This window comes from Tupaia chinensis, unplaced genomic scaffold (genome assembly GCF_000334495.1).
Source record: "Tupaia chinensis unplaced genomic scaffold, TupChi_1.0 Scaffold000138_1, whole genome shotgun sequence".
Taxonomy (NCBI): domain Eukaryota; kingdom Metazoa; phylum Chordata; class Mammalia; order Scandentia; family Tupaiidae; genus Tupaia; species Tupaia belangeri.
In genome coordinates this window covers 4,021,184-4,030,243 of record NW_006159608.1, presented here as the reverse complement: position 1 = coordinate 4,030,243, position 9,060 = coordinate 4,021,184, and the positions used below count along the sequence as shown (strand labels likewise).

The 9,060-nt window shown below is 40.8% G+C and overlaps 1 long non-coding RNA gene across 1 annotated transcript in view; it reads left to right on the top strand.

The window, feature by feature from the left end:
* Positions 1–3,486: 3,486 nt before the first annotated feature.
* LOC102476972 (uncharacterized) overlaps positions 3,487–9,060 on the top strand; it is a 54,684-nt gene continuing 49,110 nt past the window's right edge. The window contains exon 1 of the long non-coding RNA XR_334026.1: positions 3,487–3,592. This is a non-coding gene — a long non-coding RNA (uncharacterized LOC102476972). The remainder of the gene's footprint in view (positions 3,593–9,060) is intronic.

Here is a 9,060-nt window from a genome sequence, read left to right as displayed (position 1 = left end):
AAACATGTCAGTCAACTGCAGCAAGATCCCACATGGCAAACTGTGTGGTTGTCTCAGACCCAGCAGCCTGGGAGACACACAGGGCACGTGTGCATGCATGCCCAAAGTCCTGAAGGGAGGGAGAAATGGAGAAGGGATTGCAGTGGGACCATCCCCCATGGGAGAATGCTTTCTCATTTTTCCCTCTCTCACTGTCTTGCTCAGAAGCATGCGCATGTCCTCTGGCAAAATTTAAAAATAAATAAATGAATAAAAGACAGCGAAAAACAAAGTGGCTACCCTCATTAAGCATGTTCTCACAGTCATGAGTCACAGGTCAGCTGGGGCAACTACTTCAATCCTGAGTGAGCTGGGTGAACTTCGGGTCATTGGCTTCAGGCCAAATGTAAGATTCAGGCGTACCCCACAGGTCTCTCATTCTTTTTTTTAAACAAATTTATTTAATTATTTATTTATTTATCTTTAAAAAAGGCTTTTTGCCTTGGGGTACATGCACTTGCTGAAGAAAGAGAGAGACAGTGAGAAGGAAAGTGAGAAATCACCTCTCCACAGGGATGGCCACACCACAATCCTATCCTTTTTAATTTCCTTTTTAAGGTTTTATAGTTTTCTTTGTAGAGGTCTTTGACTTCTTTGGTTAGTTTTATTCCTAAGTATCTTATACTTCTTGTCCTATGGTAAATAGAATTACATTCTTCAGTTCTGTCTCTGTCTGCTTGTTGTTTGTACATAGAAATGCTATAGATTTTGTAAGTTAATTTTGTATTCTGCCACTTTATTGTATGTATTTATTACTTCGAGAAGTTTTTTTATGGATACTATTGGGTCTTCTATATATACAATCATGTCATCTGCAAACGGAGATAATTTCAGCTCTTCTTTCTCTATTGGAATGCTTTTATTTCCTTCTCTTGTCTGATTGCATTGGCTAGAATTTCAAGTAGTATATTGATAGGAGCAGAGAAAGTGGGCATCCTTGACTTGTACCCGTTTTTAGTGAAAAAGCTTTCAGCTTTTCCCCATTCAGTATAATGTTAGCTGTAGATTTTTCATAACTGGCTTTTATTATGCTGAGAAATGGTCCTTCTATGCCAATTTTACTGAGAGACTTGATCATAAAGCCACATTGTATTTTGTCAAATGCTTTTTCTGCATTTATTGAAATGATCATATGGTTTTATCTTTCTTTCTGTTAATATGCTGTATTACATTTATGGTTTTGCATATGTTGAACCACCTTTGCATCCCTGGTTATTCATCACAACCTAATTAGTTGTGATGAATAGCCTTTTATATATGCTGTTGAATACAGTTAGCAAGTATCTTGTTGAGAATTATTGCATCTATATTCATCAGGAATATAGGCCTATAATTTTCCTTTTTTGTTGTATCCTTATGCATTTTGGGAATGTGGGTAATGGAGGCTTCATATAATGAATATGGAAGGGTTCCTTCCTTTTGGCTCTCTAGAAACAGTGTGAGTAGAATGGGGGTTACTTCTTCTTTAAAAGCTTGGTAAAATTTGGCAATGAAGCCATCGGGGCCTGGACTTTTAAAATATAGACTACATCATTTTTCTGCTCAAAATCTTCCAACAGCATCTCATAAGTTTTAGTCCAAATCAGAGTCCTTACCATGGCCTATAGATCCTCTGCCATCCAAGTCTCCGAGCCCTGGGACCTCGCTTCCCCTGCCCCACCTGGACCACACAGTCCCAGCCACGCTATGCTTCCTTGTGTTCCTTGGGCATGATCATACTTTCCAACTCAAGGGCTTTGAGCTGGGAAATCCCTCTTTCTTCATATGGCTATCTTCTTCATTCAAAGCATCAGCTTTTCAGAGAGTTTCCCTAATGTTCCCAGTGAAAGTAGACATGCACACATACACACTTTCACACGTAGTACGCACACACTCACATATATATATATACAGACTTCTATACACACATACACATTCAAGCATACCGCAAACACAGACACACTTAGGTACATATACATACACACCACACACATGCACACCGACACACTAATACATACATATACACAGACACAGACACAGACACCCACGCTTAAGCCATCATAAACTTAAAGGGAAGAGTTAGCTACACAATTTCCAGCTCCTACTAAACATTTGATGTTTTATTTGTCCTCCGAAAAATGCATTATCTACTATAATTTCCCAAGTTCCAAGTATCTGAGAGCCAGGATAACTTTAGGAATAAAGGTCATTTTTCACATTTTTATAGTAGTCTGGACAGTTGTGCTTTCAGTTCAATATTGAGATTTTATTTAATACTCTAGTCTCTCCCAGAAACAGGAGAATGATGCTCCCTTTGACAGCTAGATCTCACGACTGAGAAATGACGTCTGGAGCTGAGGCACCTGAGAGTTCACCATGCAATTCTTATAAACATTACAGGTCTTCTGGAGCCTATGAATTGCCTCCATTTAAACTCAAAAGCCCCATGACACAGTTCCCGGGGCCTGTAAACCCTGTGATACCAGCCATAATAACTCCCCTGGTAAGAACTAAGCTTCACTTCCTGCGGCCTGTAAAGGACCTTACCTGATCTTTAATATCAGTTGGAGCTAACGCGTCCCTGTGAAAGAAGCCCAGGCCTGGAGCCCAGAGAACCACAGTTCTGCCTGGTAGCTTGGCAAATGCCACAGGCACTCCTGTCTTGGGATGGCAACCCCTGTAAGCCTCACTTTCCCCATCCCTGGGGACGAGATATGACTACACTAAGGGGGTTAAGCCCGTACTGATCAGAATTATCCTATGCCTAGCACTGTACAGAGTGATACGGCCCCAAACTTGAAGGGTGAAGAAGCTAACAACAGAAGCAAATTTCCAACAGATTTCTTTTTGGTTTGTTTTTTAGTTTGCTCTTTGGATGAGTACATTTGCCACAGGGAGACAGGGAGATAGGAGCAAGCCATTTCCCCTCTTCTCCGGATTTTGGGCACACTCACACATGTGCCCAGCACAATTTTCAAGCCATAGGGTCTGAGGTTTGAACTCCTCAGTCAGCCATGTGGGATCCAGCCACCTTAACCTCCATACCACCTGCTGAAATCCAAAAGGTTATATTAATATATTGTGGGCATGTAAACTACATAACAAATAAGGGGCCTGGCATATAGAAGGTAAGCAATCATCTTCCCTAGAGACTCACGGACTCATAGAACTTTTCCAACATTAGGGTGACCACACACTAATTCGGGTTTGACCTGGCAGAGCCAGCTTTAGTCTATTGATCTGGGATGGTTATTGATAGCGTCTCATCCCACATCAAAAGTACAACAAAAAGGACAGTAAAGTATGTGGTCAACTTGCCCAATGCCCTCATCTTTGCAGAAGAAGAACAGCCCACCAAGGCAACGTGGTGGGCTACATCTGACGGCCACACCCCAGATCCCTGACCATTGTTAAAATTCTGAAGAAATTCTGGAATCCATAGCCTCTCCTACTCCTTTGACTCTTCACCTCTGAGAGAAGACTTTCCCTAGGCCCTCTGTTTATGTGGGACTCTGATCATAGGAAACATTTGTTCCTGAAATAACTTCAATCATCAATAATGAGATATACAGATGTAAGTAGCAGTCTATATCACTCTAATTTGCCAAACGGTGGTAAGATGTATTATTCACTTAGATTTTGAGCACGTTAGAATCCATTGAACTAAAAAAATTTGGAAATATTTGGATGCTAGTAAATAGTAAAATGGACCTTTACATCATTAACATAAATTCGACTGCTTTTACCATGAAAAGTCCAATATCAAGTATAGGATCTATCACTTAAAAAACAGTAAAGAGGGGCAGATTTCTCTTAGCAGCAAAGCTTGAAGTAAGGTAAGCCTGAGTGAAGTAAAAAATAAAAATGAAAGAGGAGTGAAGTTATTTCAATTAATCCTTGATAACTTTGCAAGATAGCTATTACCATTTCTTCCTGGGTTTTTTGGTTTTTGGTTTGTTTGTTTCAGTTTTGCTACAGGATACATGAACTCCCCGGAGGGAGACAGAGAGGAAGAGAGAGAAGGAAAGTGAGAAATCACCGTCCGGGGGGATGGCCACACTGCAATCCCTTCTCCTACATCCTCCACTTGGGAATTTTAGGCACGCGTACACATGTGCCTGGCATGTTTTCCTTTCTTTCTTTTTTTTTGTTTTAAGATTTTTGCCATAGGGCGTGTGTTCACTGGAGAGAGACAGAGAGACACAGAGGACACAGAAAGAGTGAAAGTGAAAAATCAGCCCACAGGGAGTGGCCATGCTGCAATCTCTTCTCTTCCATTCTCTTCTTGAGATTTTGGGCACAAATGAAAAAACACTCAGTGTGTTTTTCACACACACACACACACACACACACACACACAAAAAAAGAACAATCAGGTCCAGGACTTAAACCATGGAGTCAACCATGTGGGATCCAGCACCTTATCCACCATGTCACCTGTTGGCCCAATATTATCAGTTGGAGTAATGGCTATCTCACTGGATTCCCATGTAATTGACCACGGTTTGCGTCCTGGACCGGGTGACTTAAACTCACACCTGGCGTGTGTGCATGTGTGCCCAAGATCCCAAGAAGAGAATGGAGAAGGGATTGAAGCGTGGTCATCCCCCCTGGGGGGGTGATTTCTCACTTTCTATCTCTCTGTCTCTCTCTGTCTTTCTGATGAGCACCCATACCCTATAGCAAAAACCTCTCCAAAAGATTTTAAAAGTAAAATAAAAAATAAAGAACTAGAGGTCTCCTCAAGTTTACCCAATATGATAATTTTTCTATTTGTTAATATGTCTAGGCTAGAGTCCCAAATTATTCCATCAAAAACAAAACTAAGTCAGGACCAGTAGTCGGCGTAATGGCTATGTCGCTGGACTCCCATGTAGTCGACTGAGGTTTGAATCCCAGACCCGGCGGCTTAAAATCATGCTGGGTGCGTGTGCATGTGTGTCCAAGATCCCAAGAGGAGAATGGAGGAGAACGGATTGTGGGCGTGGCCATCCACCCTGGGGGGGGATTTCTCGCTTTCTGTCTCTCTGTCTCTCTCTTTCTGGCGAGCACACGCACCCTATAGCAAAAAAACTCTCAAAAAATAAATAAATAAATAAACCTAAGTGTTGCTAGGAAAATCATTTGTAGATGTTATTAAAATCTGTAAGTAGTTGACTTCAAGAAAGATTATCTTAGAGAACCTGGGTGGGCCTGACTCAAGCAGTTGAAAGGTCTTAAGGCCTTAAGAGCAGAACTAAAGCTTCCTTGAAGAATAGGACTTTCTCCTATGGGCTACAGCTTTAGCTCTTACCCACACATTCCAATCCACCCTTTCAACAGCCTTCCCTATGGAATTCAGACTTGCCTCGCCAGCCCCACATCATGTAAGGAAACTCCTTACAAAAAAATGTTCTTCTCCCGTGAAGTGACTGACACACCAAACTAGTACAGAGTATAACCAGAGGTAGTGCTTGGGCCTCTAAAACTATATTCTAGCTCCCTAGGGTGATTTCATAAAACCCTTTGGGAGGATTTTCTCAATGTGGGGAGTGGTTCACAATTTAATGAAAATTTCAAGCTGTGTCAACTGCTAATAAAGCATTGCCTTTTGCTTATATATATATCAATTGTGTGCAAAAAGACTAATTTCAGATGGGAAATGTGAAAGAAAGAGGAGGAGAAAAAGAAATTATGAATAATATGGATTAATAATTACGAAGTATTATTAAGAGTATTCACATTCTTTATATAATTTACAAAATACAGTAAACTAGATTAATATTCAAAGGTACTAATTTCCCCTCTGAAGCATACGTGAGAGTACACTTTCCCGTTCCTGACTTTGGGCTTAGACACATGACTTTTGGTTAGTAATCTAAGATGACCCCCATGAGTCCCATTTCTCAGTGACATTTCCTCTCTTTTGCATAATGCATCCCTTTGACTTTCTTCTATAAAACACAGTAAATGTGCTGCAATATCACTTCCATGAATAGAACACATGAGATCCCGACTTCCATCTAGCTGGTAACTCTCCCCATGGCTGGTTTTGATGGAGCAAACTGCCATGTTTGAGCTGCTCTGTGGAAAAGTCCATGAGGCAAGGATTCGAGGAGTGTGGCTTCCACCCGAAAGCCAGAAAGAGCTACGATCTTAAATCCAACAACTTGCATAATTGGATCCTGCCAACAATCACAAGAGCTTGGAAACTCTTGCCTAGTTGAACTTTCAGATGAGATCCAGCCCTAAATGACGGTTTGCAGGCTCCTAAGAAACCTCGAGAACCCAGGTAAATCATCCCTATGTTCCTGAACTACATGATCTCTGAGGTAATCATTTGATGTTTTTCTAAGCCACTTAATGATAATGTGTTATGCAGAAAAATCTAATTTTACGCCCTTGCAATGCATAGCCAACACTGCAGCCAGAGAGATGATTCTAAACACAGTTTGACCATATTTTTTCTCTGATTCAAGCCTTTCCTTCAATGTTACAGTAAGAAAAATGTGGCAGTCACCGAGTGCCTATGATGCGCGATCTCATTTAATCCACAGAGACCAAGCAAAATTGAAGCTATGAATCCCCTATTACATGAAAAAAACAACTGGAGGATTCAGTAATTTATTAAAAACTATAAAGCTAAGAAATGACTCGGTCAAACCTGGAACCAAAAAGTGTCTGGCTTCAGAACTCTTCCTGTGACACCATGCTTCCACAGAGACCGAAGCTGCCTTTTCCGAAATTGGAGAGATACTGAAGTCATGCGAACTGGGGCAGATGAATCTGAAAGCCTGGAATGAGAGAAAGGTCATTAAACTGAGGGAAAGGAGACAACTGGAGTGGTTGCACACAATGTCTGACTTAGGAGAGTTCTATTGATCTTGGGAAACTGGAAGTTCAGCAAGAATAAGTTTGTTTAAATTCCAGGACTCTGGACTTAAGTAGACTCTTGAGAGATGTGTGAAACTTTAAGATAAAATTTCAAACTCAGGATTCTGAGGTCCTTACCATACACTCTACTGTGCTCTATGGATACCTGCCTTCAAGAGATCATCTTAATGCAGAAAACACAGGACCAGGTACTTACCCTGCCCCATCTAGGTTTAAGGTGTTCTCCTGTAGCAAAAATACACACTGTTCTGTCCTCACCATTCAGTACACACTCTGGCAAAAACTCACACCTCCTAGAAGTATCCCATTAACCTCGCAAACTCCCTCCATACCAAAAGCTATATCATCCTTTAAAATCCAAAAGGGCAGAGGAGAAAACCTCTCAGAAATCTTAGGAGGATGTTGAGGTGTGGCAGGCATGTTCTTAAAGAGGAGTCTTAGACAAATTGAGCATGTATCAAAGAGAGAAGAGAGCCAAGAAGTCTACCTTTCCCTCTCCTCAGATTTATGAATCTTTCAACTAAAGGCAAAAGCATCACTCCATCAAGATCAAAGCCCAGAAAGGTGAGGAAAAAAAGCATGAAGACTGAAGGTCCCCCCTGGGATGGAAGTACGCCTGTTTTATATGACATACATGGTCTGCATTCTAGAAAGCACAATACATAGGAAACCCATTTAATAGTCTCCATAAAATGAATACTTCCTTTCCATTAAGAATACAAAAAGATGGCTATCCTCCTTGCTTGGACTATATGAAGCAAAGGTTAAAAGTTCCACTGTGTTTTCTGCTCATGGAAAATAACTTGATTCATCATCCCAGAGTCCAGATTTTTCTTGGAAAAACAGAACATGGAGACTGAGTATTTGCAATACTTGGACTGCCATGGGCTATTGCATTAGGGTACTGTGCAAGGGCGTTTCTAATCATTGAAGTCAAAGTGGGCTGCAAAGACTGACTTAAAAGATAATAACGACACCAAAGAGCCTTAATAGTTTGCAGAAGTCTGTGATATCCATTCTGGAAGACTCCCTGCATACATGCCACATGATTCACAAACTCACTGATATTCCCTTTTTAATATTGCTATTTGGTGTGATGGTCATTAAAGGAAAGCTGTTAGGCAATGCTGCGATTATGGAAAAAGAACAAAGGCTGGGAGAAACCAACCTCTCAGTTCTAAGAAAAGAAACACAGAAAAGGAAATGAAAATATCAGAGAACCGTGCGTCCCATGATGCACGTTTCAGCCAAGTGCAGACATGTGCGAAAGGCTGCTCCGCCTGGTGGAGTAACACCTCATTCCTCAGCACTTGCGGACGTTGCAAAGGCCCGAGGACAAAAAGGAATGTAGGAATGCAGAAGACAAAGCACTAAACTAGGGATCTTCTGACCTGGATTTACCCATTTCTCTCTTTCATCTGTAAAATGGGAACAACACTAATTGTACTGCCAAAATCCTCAATTTATTCATCAAGGCATCCGTTTATTTCAGTCACTTCCATACAAGACACTGAGTAGAGGCATAAATGCACCTGCCCCCGAGCAGTTCCCAGCCAAGGAGGGGAGACGAGACATGCTCATCTAGTTGAGAGTATTAGGTGTCATAGTTAGTAATTAACCAGAGGAACTGATATCAATAGCTGCCAAAATTTTAAAATCAAATTTGTAAACTGTTCTCTCACAACATAGAATTTTATAGTATATTTTCTTATACCAACCCCATTCTAGGCACTACCTATCTTATTTTTATTTCCTTTTGCTTAAAATTTCTCATGTATTTTAAGTTTATTCCTTCTGGCAGTGCTGTGTAACCTCCATAAATCCTTTTCTGAACAAAGAAGTTTGTAAATAAGAAGACATGGGGGTGCCTGAGAGCAGCCTTCATAACTTTGTGCTTGATTTTCAATAACTGAGGTATACCATGAGATGTGCACCTTGTTAACTATTGGACAATGTAAAGAATGCATTGTTCTTGCAATGATGAATGATTATTATTTTCTTAATGCAAAATATTTTTATTCAGCTCAATATGAAATGTACATTTATATGAGTATAAACAGTGCTCTCATAAAAGATGTCACGGTGGTTCTTGACTGTAATCCATCTACATACGGCCTGGGCTTGGTGAGGCGGGAACACTGGTAGGATGTCCTGCAGAGCTGAGTCAAG